The sequence below is a fragment of the Cydia pomonella genome, chromosome 16 (assembly GCF_033807575.1).
Source record: "Cydia pomonella isolate Wapato2018A chromosome 16, ilCydPomo1, whole genome shotgun sequence".
Taxonomy (NCBI): domain Eukaryota; kingdom Metazoa; phylum Arthropoda; class Insecta; order Lepidoptera; family Tortricidae; genus Cydia; species Cydia pomonella.
The window spans coordinates 8,170,991-8,184,195 of NC_084718.1; the positions used below are offsets into that span (position 1 = coordinate 8,170,991).

The 13,205-nt window shown below is 37.4% G+C and overlaps 1 protein-coding gene across 3 annotated transcripts in view; it reads right to left on the minus strand.

Moving 5' to 3' along the window:
• LOC133526330 (protein gustavus) overlaps positions 1 to 13,205 on the minus strand; it is a 91,813-nt gene that overhangs the window by 41,708 nt on the left and 36,900 nt on the right. Inside the window, exon 1 of one of the 3 annotated variants that reach the window (XM_061862892.1) lies at positions 7,670 to 7,935. The exons of the other annotated variants lie outside the window; for them this stretch is intronic. The gene's annotated coding sequence lies outside the window, so the exon portion shown is untranslated. Of the gene's footprint in view, positions 1 to 7,669; positions 7,936 to 13,205 lie in introns of those variants that run through there. 3 annotated transcript variants of the gene reach the window in all.

Consider the following 13,205-nt stretch of genomic DNA (forward strand, 5'->3'; position numbering starts at 1 on the left):
ACAATATAAAAAATTTCGGGAGTGATGCCGAGGTTAGTACTTAATAAATGAGATCAAACTCAAAAAGCATAAAGCTAGGTAGTTAAGGTAGGTACTAGTGGAATTAGACTAAAAGTACAGATATTTAACAATGTGTTTGGTTAGACATTTAATAAAAAGCCGTCTACACGCGAAGCAGCCATTAGAAAATGGGCGCCGCCGCAGCGAACGATAACGATTTCACTGGGCGGCCATACTGAATGGGAAAATTGCGCTTTTCAGCAAAATGAAAGCTCCGCACCGTTGCAGTAGCTAGATAAAAAGTGACATAAATTTTCGGCTCACCAGCTCCTTTGATGTCTATGAAGTCGCAATAAAACGTGTATAAGTGATGTATAATCCATTTTCGATTATCATACTATATTTTTAAGAGAGTATTTTTGTTTTCAACAGGCATTAGCAGATCAACGTATATCTTCAAAGCGGTATAAATAGTCACAAGAGAGAGAAAATATTTAATTATTTAATTGACACGAAATTTTGTGAACCATGATTTAAGTACTGAAATCCCTGTTTAGTCGTCTCAAATTCTCAATCATTCCCGATAACATTGGCGTAGTTAGTCATGTCCAAAACGTCGAGAAGTAAATAAGTTAAGGCGCATGGGACACTGCATCCGATTCGCACGTCGTTCCGAATTTTGAGCGAGACAACGCTAAGCGCATGAGGTTTAAAAACGCCTGCAATTGTGGTCACTGGGATCGTCTCATAGAGAAGTTTATTTTTTTCTGAATGACATGGCTTTATATGTAATGCTTTGAGTGGAAATAATAGGCAAGATACGAAATTACAATTTTAGTTCACAATTGTAATTTTTTCGTTTCTACACCGTGTTTTTATTGAATTCCGTTAACTTCGGGGTATCAGTAAGTACGTTTAAGGAAACTAAATGGCATAGTTAATTTAATAAAAAAATGGTTGTTTTTTTTTACTATTTCTTTTTATAAAAAGTAACTAAATGTTGCATATAGCGTTGTTGTAACACGGGCATTATATTTAACTTAACCAAACAATTGAAAACTGTCAATCAATCAATCAATATCATTAACATATCAATGTCATTTCGAACATCGATCGTCCGAGATAGTACTTACGTTTAGTAGCACGTTACTTAATTTAAGCTCAGGAATGCACCCTCGAAATTAACGCAAATCAAAAAAAACACGGTGAATAAGAATTTCGGCGAGTTAGTAAAGTAACGGAGAATAATTATTAAAAAATCCAATATAACTGATACCTACGAAGTTACAGTGTTCCCCTAATTTTCATTATATTGCACACAACTGTACCTACCTGTCTGATACATGGTGGTGGGTTGTATCTTAGTGTCAGTTCTTTTAATACCTTCAGTCATTTTTACGTACAGGAGGTACAACGATCCAAGTATCCAAACATACCATACATGCTACCTAAGGGTCTCCCCAAACTAGTCGACGCCGTTTCGGCAAATCGCGTACGGAAAAAGCTTTATGTCAACGCAATAAGAGCGAATAAGTCGTAAATCGGCTCGGCCCACGCGAAACGACGTCTTTCGACGGGAAAACGGCGTTTTGCCGTAAAGCTGTTCGCATTCGTACGACGCTGTTTGCAGCCTACCGCACACGTTCGCATTCATAAATCTCCTTATACCGCCGTACGGTGCCGGAAAGAGTTGAACGGCTCCGATCACGGCCGAGTACCTACGATAAGGACCGGTCAGAGCTGGCGGAAGCCGTTCAACGTCTTCGACGGCCGAACATAGCTGACGACGGCCGAACAGAGCCGATGACGGCCGAAGTAGCTACTGATGCGTTTGTATTTGTTCATTTGAATTATTACCCACATTAAAATCTGCAATAGATCTGGACAGCCTTCAACAGATATGGACAGCCGAAATTTTGTGTTCTGTTTTTGAAGTGTTCGTCTTAGCAAATCCAATAAGAAGTCAAATTTTGTTGCGGTCATTCCATAATAATCGTAAAACATTTTTGGATCGAGTCTCAAACGAGGATATCGTAAATTAAATTCACCTTCACTTAATCTATATTGCCACAAAGAATCAACCCACGGTCGCCTCCGCTTTTGCTGCTGTTCTAGCTCTTCCAACAAGTAGGCTACGATAAAAATGCTGGTAAGCCTTTTTTTCCATGCCCGTCTACGTAAAATATCCATCATCACAGGTTATTATATAATATGTAACAATTACCAAGGAAAATAATCTTACAGGTCTGTTCAATTTCAAACTCAGGTTGTTACTAACAACCAGTCTCCAAAAATGAGATTTACGATTGCCGATCACCCGCTGTCCTACATCTGTTCGTCGGACTCAACGGCTGTACGTGTGCTGTCTGACGTCTCGACGGCAGGACGGAGCACGGGAGAGCCGATCGTCGCTTTACAACTGTTGCGATAGCAAGTCGCAGGCGATCGGGCGTCTCTACGGCCGCAAGGAAGATGAGACTGCTAAACGCAGGTGTCCAACCGCGGAGACGGTCGATCGGCTAAATGCGAATAGTGTGGTGTAAAACACTCGGCGAAAGCCGACTCCGCGTCGACTGGTTTGGGGAGACCCTAAAGGTTGTCTGGAAGATCGCTTTTTAGCGATAAGACCACCTGTTGTTACCTGATTCTATTTTCCTTTAAAATTCATTTGTAGTTTTACATGTAAGTAAAATGTATAATTGTTGGTGCAATAAAGAATATTTACTTAGTTACATACAAACTTTTAGCTTTAAAATATTAGTACTTAAGAATACTGAGAAAGAAGTTTACACTATTAGTTTTATATGTGTACGTTCAGTACCCCTAGTGTAACTTTGATCGACATCATAACGTGACGAACGCGTTTGAGTTAAGTCTCATTTTGTATAGGATTTTGAGTTTCCAAAACGTCCCGCTTGGCGCGCTCTTTCGAAATCCAATACAAAATGAGACTAAACGCAAACGCGTACGTCACGTTTGGAAATCGAATTTAGTTACACTAGGGGTACAGATAAGTGCTACATTCGTTTGACGCTACTGTGTAGAGATTTCATTTCCGATACAGAGAAATCGATTGTATCTCCTCTACAAAAAGAATAAACTTTAAAAATCTCTCTCCGTGATTGCGAAGCACGAAAAATATCCATTCTTTCTTATAAAGTGTATTTCTTATACAATCAAGTTGAAACTTATCAGCAGTTGGTGATCTTACGCTATTACACATTTTGCTATATAACCGCAAATATGCATAGGTAAAATTCGGCCTGACTGAAACATAATGCTGTTAACCAAGTTCACGTTATGTAATTTTTATTTACGTGTTTTGACGGTAAAGTTAGCCGTGATAAACATTTCACATTTCACGGCATTCCTAAGTAAGGTGTTGGCCTTAATTGCTACTCATATAAGCATAATCATAAATGTGACCAAGTCTAGTAAAAGGTCCCGCTTTGTCGCTTCTAGTTTGACGACTGGTCTGGTCAAGTGGGTAGTGTGGTGTGACCTTGCCTATGAAGCCGAATCCCGGTACGGGCGTTTATTTGTGTGACGAACACAGATATTTGTTCCCGAGTCATGGGTGTTTTCTATGTATTTAAGTATTTATATATTATATTTATCGTTGTGTGACAGGAAGCGCTGGTGGCCTAGCGGTAAGAGCGTGCGACTTGCAATACGGAGATCGCGGGTTTAAGCCCCGACTTATACCAATAAGTTTTTCGGAACTTATGTACGAAATATCATTTGATATTCGCCAGTCGCTTTTCGGTGAAGGAAAACATCGTGAGGACACCTGATTAATCCTAATAAGGCCTAGTTTACCCTCTGGGTTGAAAGGTCAGAGGGCAGTCACTTTCGTAAAAACTAGTGCCTACGTCAATTCTCGGGATTAGGTGTCAAGCGGAGCCCAGGCTCCCATGAGCCGTGGCAAAATGCCAGGACAACGCGAGGAAGAAGATTTATCGTTGTCTGACACCTACAACACAAGCCTTGTTGAGCTTACTGTGGGGCTAAGTTAATTTGTGTAAGATTTTCAATATTTATTATTTATTTTATTAATAATAGCAAAGCTGTATATCATGCATAAATAGAAAATAGTGTACCTAACACGTTCATTTTACTAATGACTCACAAAAGTTTAGTAATGCGACCAAGAGAGACCCTCCCTAAAATTCAATAAAGAAAATCACTAACTTGATTTTTATTAAAACACTTACGAATTTTGTACTTAATTATTCCAACATTTTCAAAATATTTTATATAAACTTTACATTCCAATATAATGACTAATTAAAAGAATGTATATACCTTATTTTTACTCATTTGGCTTTAGAATACGTGTAACTTAAATGAAATAAAGAGTATCATGTAGTAATAATATTAAAAAAAAATCTATATTCACAATGAGATTTTTTCCTTCCATTTTTATGTTTAGGCCAACATAACATTCCAACTGTCAAGCTTTATGATATGATTTTGCTCAATTTAGGATCCTGAAAGTATGCAGAGTAGTTTGATAACGAAATATCAACCATTCCACAACTTCAAATACAAGTGTTGTTTGTTATTCGTCCTAAACTTTAAGTATCGTTTTATCCGTTGTCGCTTTTTACTCATGCAATTTAAAACATTAAAAAAAACTTTTAGACATAGATACTTTATTCTTTCACTAATAATAGACCTACGGATAACTCCATATTGACAAAGTGGGATATTTTGCCAAAAACGGACACAAATAAGCAAGTGAGATTACTTTATATTTACTTTACTTTATTTAACTATATTACTTTATATAATAACAAAATCTCTCTCGGCGATATTTCTTTAACAGCCAGGTTCAATCAATTTTTTCTAGGAATTCGAGATACATACATAACTATATTGATTGTTATAGGTATTATGTTCGAGAAACGTTCGAGTCTGGAGGTCGAAAGGCTGACAAGAAATAGAGAGCAAATGGCTCTATTGCCAAGAGCTTGCTTAAGTAACGGTGAGGGATTAGATAAGATCCGAATACATTAGGTATGCTTTAGACATTGTTAACTAATTGCATATGTATGACTAGGAATCAATTCTCGGTGTCATCTAGATTGTACCTAGTTTGTGAAATTGAATAGAGCAATTGAGTTTCCATAAGGCGGCATAAATTAATCTTGGCTCCGAATATACCTATCAAAATAGCTCGCTTAATGTTGACTTCTACCTTAATAGGCAAAGTATCTCTTCCAAACTTGTCAATTAGGAAATTTAAAAGCATGCAAAATTAAGCAAGCATAATGAGCGAGTCCGGAGCGCGTCGCTAATCCCGAGTTAGTAAACTTAGTCTCTTCGGGACAAACTCTGCGTATGTCGTGCATAAATTATTGTCTAACCACTTGTACTTACTTGGATATTGTTATCAAGTATCTTGGATGAGGTTATTATGCTTGGATGTAGAACGTATGTTCGTACTTCAGGAATGTGAGGCTATGAATATAAAGTGCCTTCAGGAGTCTAAAAGATATTCTCGGAAACTGACTGGAACAACTGTTTTTTCTTTGTTTCTAGATAAACCTTATAATCTTTTATTTTAATTAGTCTGTTATATTGTTGAAAGTCTCGTTACACTTTCGTTCAGTACACAATCACTAGTTATATTGGTTTTGTTTGAATAGGCACTAAGTAACTAACTACTACTTAAGGATGCAATATTTCCGTCGTTTAATAATGCTACAATTATTGTTTATGGAAAACTCACACATAGTGAACTCGACGCATTTCTGAGAAACGTCCATAATAGTAAAACCCCAAGGTATAGAACAGGCACCAGACCTATAAGTAAGTAACGACATATCTCGCGTCTGACCTTCTTAACGCGTTTGTACAGTGAAAACAAATTGAGTAAGATTTTTTGGGGTAAGTTGGATATGTGAAAAATATAATACCAAGAATGCCTTAAATAATCTTTCGAATGCCCGGGACGCACTCTGGTATTTGTTCCTTGTCAAGGCGTGGCACGTGCTCTCGTTACCTGGAACATCTTCATGTCGTGAACACTGCCTTCCTTATTTGTTATTTCATCGACGTGTTTTACTAATGAAGATACCAGTAGCAGGTTTCTTCCGTTCCATCAAACGGTTTATTAACCAAATACATAATGTTACGATCCAATCACCAATGATGGCTACGATATAAAATATTCTAATTGATGACAGAACTTGTGTCCAACCGTAGGTACTACAATTCTAAGATGAATAATATATTTGCTAACCCAACGATCGGCCGTTTCTAAATGACCGCACATATGTCTACCCTGCTCGATTATACCAAGGCTTACCACTTTTAGTTAGCGACTGCTAACACGAATGTTTTCGTCTTTGCACTAAGAGCTACGCTCACTTCTGTACCGAACAACTTGAACCTTCATACGTGTGCAAGACTTCGTTTAAATTATGTTTAAGCGTAAAATAAATGTTTATGCCGCGACGTTCATTCATAGGTATTGCATACAATGAATAATGAACGAAGTTCGTACTTCACATAATCGCAAGGACAGACAAGTGAGAGGCGAGAGGATAGGGTGACTATTTGCCAAAATGTCAATAACATATGGGAGTCTTGAACATTCGCTCACTAAAATATTCAAGGTAATTGAATATAAATAGACACGCGAAAGATAAGTTTCGCCGATAGAACGCGATATTGCCGTCATTGTTAGACTGGGGTCAAGTCAAACATGATGCTAACGTTTTAACAAACGATAAAACCTTATTTTCCTTACCGATATTATTGTTCCTCGCCATTTAGTACATATAACTTGACTCAGAGGTCAGTGATATCCCAGTGTTCGTCGATCTAATTGTTATAGCTGTCCGAGTATGATAACATGCCACCCGAATAGGGAGTCTTATATCAACGAAATACACTTGCAAGTCGTTCGTTAAATAAATATACATACGTAATAAATGATATATATACAGTCAGCTGCAGCGTTAACTGACCCCCCCCCCCCCCCCCCTTCCCTGCATATACATTTTTGTAGGGGGTCAACTATGACTGTACATTCGCTTTAGCTTTGTTTTCGCCATTGTAACAGAATAGGATTCGTTTAATTTAACTCTTGAACTACTATCGATTTACCATATGGTTTGAAAACAGAAGGCTTAATTAACTTTTATGTAGGTAGGATGGATGTAATGTAATCATCATCCTTACTTCTTGTCCTCTTACCCTTAAATATTTTTACTGAACGAAACATCGCCGTCGGGGGTAAACAAATAGGAAATAGTTGTTAGACCATTGAGTGTTTTAATGATTATGTATGACATTTTCCAAGGCAATGTAAACACGTCAAGGCTGCCATTAGATCACATCTTGATCTGCCGTGTAGTCGATACCAACGATCGTTTCCTTATAAATCTTCTTGAATTGACGTGGATGATCTTGACTACGACTTGCATAGTTATGAATGCATTGTATCTAATAAAGGGATGAGCAATCACGAAACTTACAGTTATGTAAAAATAACAATGTATTAAAACTAATAGGCATTTCGATTTTAATGTGGATTTTCATTTTAAAAGATTTTATTGATTTATATAACGCAATCACAGGTTAAACTTTAGGCAATACATATTACAGGAAGAAAAAAAAAGTCCTTATATGCAATAATAACAACACAAAAATGGTAAACCTTAGAGCGTGAAGACCAATCCTGCAATAAAACGTTCCATTAACGGCACTAAAGACATCACTGTACTGTACTCAATAAGTCACGGTCCACAATATGCACATTATTGCCGAGTTGTAGGAATGTAATCAAGCCGCGTGCACGCTGCGCGCGCCGAAACCAACTGGGACAGACGACGATATCGGAGCGCCGGAGCAAGCTCTCGGTCCATTTCCCCCACGCGACTTGCTCCGTTAGATTTTTGTAGCATCGATTATGTTTTCCGTATATGATGCTCACTAATTCATTTACTTTAAAAGACACTGCACCTACTTAATCTTTCAGGTTTAACCCATTGGTTGACTGGTAGAGAATGCCTTAAGGCAATAAGTCTGTCATTTGTACCTTCATGTATTGTGCAATAAAGATGAAATAAATAAAATAAACGGGATCTCCTAACAGAACCAGCTCTATTGTACACATGTTTCTCCTCCTTCACGTTTTAAAAAAAGTGTACTACTCGTACACAGATTTTCCATGCTTTCCCGCCGTTATAACCTTATCATATTTAAACAAATAGCTTAAAGCCCAAATTGCCTTCTGGATTTTCACACAGTCTATTATTCATCTCAAAAACATCTTCAAAATGAGGTTAACTGGGGATTAGAGTTCGTATTGCGAAAAAATTTTATGTAGAAGAACTTGTACATTTCAAACTTTAAGTAGCGCTGAGGATGTAATACTCGCAATGACGTTATTTAACTTAACCCTTAACGTTATTTGGTGTGATTTCCAATTCTGATGGTTAATTAAATTGGGAATTTAAACCGCTGTTCCAATATAGAAGACAGTGTAATTCATTAACATTCAGTAATTGTGTCATCGAGGTTTGTCTAACACCCCGTTCGCTACTTGCATAAAGGGTCGCGGATCCCGACGACAACAATGTCCAAATTTGCATTTTAAGATAGGAGAGTTGGATTTTACATTTTAAAGTCAGCCTTTTCTTATGCTTATTAGATAAAACATGAATATACTAAAGATTATTATTTCGTGACTCCCACAACATCAAATACTTTAGTATAATATCAGAAAGTTTGGTTAGGTAAAGCACTTGTACGTGTTCGCGTTGAGCCAATTTCGGCATGTAGGCACAGTCAGCATCAAATAGATAGTGATGGTCAAAGTGGACAAATATATCGTAGGTAAAAACAGTATGTTCTGCCACTTTGGCTATCACTATTTATTTGATGCCGACTGTACCTACTATATTAAGTAGACGAACATAAATGTACTAAAATAACCATGATCTCTATGATGCAAGCTTTTACGGTATGTAGGCTTGCTCGTTCAGCAATGTACCTACGATTAAACGTAGCATAAGCTTCACTTGTTATGATCAAATGCGAATTTCTCCTTCGCTATGCTGCATACTGTTGGAATACCGACACTCGGCACGGATATGGCATAAAAGCGATAATGCGTTTTTCAATGCATTCGTGATGTTCAAGGCCGTTATTCACCGGCCTGGAGACAGGTGTCACAGTTATCGTCACGTTCTCTCTAACATAACGTTCCAATCTCCGAGTTTCCAAGCGTTACTTTCCCATTTTACCGTTCTCTGAAAGGGGTATACGTCTTGATCATACGGTTGGAATATATTACACATAAAAACGGAGAAATGTTAGATTGGAATGAAATTGATGGGGAGTTAGTTGATTGGCAAATTTGGCACAAACACATCCTGTTTTGCGTTTGTGAGTATACTCGTATGTAGCTTAATGCCCAATTATACGAACCTATAATTGAGGTAGTCGTCCTATTAAAGGAACTTAATATGGCAGGTAGGCTGTTATACGAAACATAACAACCACCTTGTGTCATGCCTGCCTATGTACCTAACGGAAGTATGTCCTCGAAGTGCTTAAGTATAATAAAGAATACGAAGGTAAATCCCAGTCCGAAAGAAATTCAAGGTCTTTAAAGCTATTTTTTATTAAATAAAATGATTTACTAAATTGATTATTTCACTAATTATACATGTTATATTCATCGATCGTGCTTATTGTTAAAATAAAAACAATATATTAAGGATAAATGGAAATCAACCATAGTATTCGGTCGTGAAGATCAAAGCGACAAGAGACTAAATGCATCTCATCAACTTTGCTGAATAAATGCATCAGAAACAGAATACTATTTGGCAGCGCGGGATGTCACGGCAAGGAAGTTTTATGCTGGAGATAAGATATGAGCAATATTCCGTGAGCGACATGCCAATAAAACCGATATTGTACTGCATGACAAAACACGGGTGCACCTAATGTACTTCGGGAAAACAGGAACCAACTCATATTAATCCAAAAGTTTCAATTTTCTTTCTTTTCAACTTCAGGATTACATTTGAATAATAGTCATATGTATTACAGACATTGACATAATATTAAAATAATAAAGCAGTCACAGTAAAAGTTAATTGCAAGCCTTGCAGTTGAAATGTAAGGCCTGTACCGATAAAAAACTGTAGACATTTCAAACGGCTGTAATTTTGTTTCTATCCAAGAAGACTACGACTTTCTTAGCGCGATAATAAGTTTCATTATTATATTATACATTCCAATATAAATAATTCTGATTTTACGCTTAGCAGCGTTACACCGGTAAATAGAAGAGATCACTGAAACTTGTTCTTTTCCAAATAGCAAGAAAATATGTAACATCCTATATGCTTGATTTCGAAACACGTAAAATGACTTCGAAGTTTCGTGCATTTTATGATAAATAACCAATTTAGTATGTTGTCTTTTGAATGGAGGCCTTGAAGCGGCAGACCTATAGGAACAAATGACCCAAGGCCCGTCAGAAAGATTACAGAATTTGCAAAACGAAACATGCCTGTCATATTTATCGAAAAAACTGGGGTACATATGCGGTTAAAGTGGAACGAACTACGACGAAAGTCAGTACAGTTCTTCGTTCAAAGGTTAGGATAGCTAAAGTAATAGAAAATTTGCGTTATTTAATTCTAGGCCAAGTTGAAAATCATACAATTTTTTTCGTACAAAAATCGCATTTGGTAATTATCGAAGAGCAGAGCAACATCACCAAACGTCCTGGAGAGCCGTTCTCTCAACTATTATTGGGCTCAAATCAAAAGTGTATTAAAAGAGAAGAACGAAACAGCCAATAAACATTAACAATTCCAGCAGGTGATGGGCTGATGGGCAAATATGAAAAACGGGTCCGTAAAAAGCTGCCACTGAATGTGATAGGAAAAAGCTGCCTATACTCTTACAGAAAAAAGTATAATAAAAAAAACTGTTAAAAAATGTAATATTTTTTTTATCTAAATTAAAAGTAGCTTTTCATTGTAGTTATTCTAAAAACCTTGATTTGTTCTCAATCGCATCAGTTTTTTTTTCATTTGAAGTTTACAGTTTTATTTCGGTACACCCCTTAATGTGCTAGCATTTAACACAAGGTCTTAATTGCATCTTGATTATGTAATGGGTGATGTGGATATTAAAATTTAATGTTTAAGAAGTAAGGGGATATCCTTCCACACGTTTGATATTGGGGGTCATGTTGCGAAATGTCCACAACGCGCGAGACGAGTCGTGAATCAAGAATTATGCAGCGAGCGGGCAAGGTTACCCTACTACGCTAACACATGACAGTGGACGTTTGACGACCATGTAAAATTTTATGAATAAGAGCTATAACGGTTTTTTTTCTGTGGAATTTGTTTTCAATGCACAATATCACATTTTTTGCTTTTAATATGTGGCAATGTAGCCTATATTTACTTGTGCACCTAATGTACGCGCATATCGATCCTTGAAATCGCTTCAATCAGTTGCATATTAATTGCATAGCAGGCAAATAGGTACAATGAAACACGTTAGTGAAGTATAAATAAATTATGCAGTCGCGTTGGACGTAACCGCAATCGAACATAACGCTCTTTATTACCATTGATAGGTTCATAACGCGGTCATTGTCGTGACATCAATTAACTGCCATGAATTGGTCGGTTCGCTTCCGACGTGATATTTTTCCTCGAAATAAAACGCGTGAAAATTAATGGCCTATCCGGGACTCGGCGCGTCGACGCCGGGTACGCCCATAACATTAGCTTTTAAATCAAACTTTTCATAAAGCAAATTCAATCCCAAAAATTCATTACAATTCACGAGACATCCATTTCATCAAGTTAATTAGATGCTTCATATTAAATATAATCCCTAAGATAATTAAATGTTATATTATTTGAGCTGAAGCTAGTTTGTACCTAGTTGAAGTATCTGAGTAGAATTAAAATTAGAGATAACATTGTTGAAAAGGTATTTATGTAAATGACACCATCAAAAATTTCACTACCACCATTCTCATTTAAATTTCAATCGCTTTGAAATTTACAATTAGGTACTGGACGTAGTAAACGTTAGAAGTCGCTTGTAGAAGTTGTAGATTCTACAAGAACGTAGAAGAGCCCCATGGAGGTTTATTGTTAGAGGCATTCAAACGAATAGCAAGATGAATTGAGCAGAGGCTTTCTCCATCAGTTGGCGGCGAGGATCTAAGATTCAGGGGGCGATTAATCACCGGGGAGGACGGCAGATAAGGGGCAAGGGCCGGGAGGGCGACCACAGCCACAGCTGATCGCTATGCGACCTATGATTAACGCTCCGGCTCCGCTACAATAAAGTTGTACTCTAGCTAGCGAAAACGACATTACGAACAGTTTAGATAATATATCTGTAATGAGTAATGTTTACTTTCCATATGACTGCTTTAAGTAGGTATCGCATACAAGGAATTTCTCGTACGAAGAGCACAGAGAGAAACTTTTCAAGCGTTCACGGGCTCGTTATCTTGTTTAAGTTATAACGGGCAACCGAGCAGAAACGCCAGGTGTCGTAGCGCTGTGAGAGAAAAATATAAAAGCAGGTCCTTGACGTCCAAGATATTACAAAAACTTGTTAAGGATCTTGTCAGTCAATGGCTCTCCGGGTAGGACGAGTGTTCCCTTGGTCGTTGCACGCCGAAACGCTCCGCCGACCTTCTGTGTACACTTGGTCAGACGATGCGCGCGCAGAACGATCAATATCTGCGACCGGCCGCCGCTGCGCCGAGTTCGCACCACGCGCTCACTAAATTCGTGGTCCCACTTTTTGCAATGCAAGCTTTTCAACTAAGTTGAAAATACTTTAGAGAGCTTGATAGTTTCAATGCTATATATGTATGAAAAGACTCAAATGACAATGCCTTTACTAAAGTTGTAATACAGAGAGTAACAAAAATGATATATGAAACAACTTTATTTACGACTGCTGGGAAATATCGCCGTACATGTATAATTGTACATATTGCGTGTTTAGGTAGTTCCTGTCGCTGGCATGTCTTTAATAGATATTCAAAACAACACATTTATGAAAGAAACAAATTTATAGAAAACTTGTCACTGAATTACTTTAAAAAATTTGACAACATAAAAAAAATATACTCATTAAGTAGAGGCGGTGGTAGTACCAACATCTAGTCACGCGAAGTGCAGTGC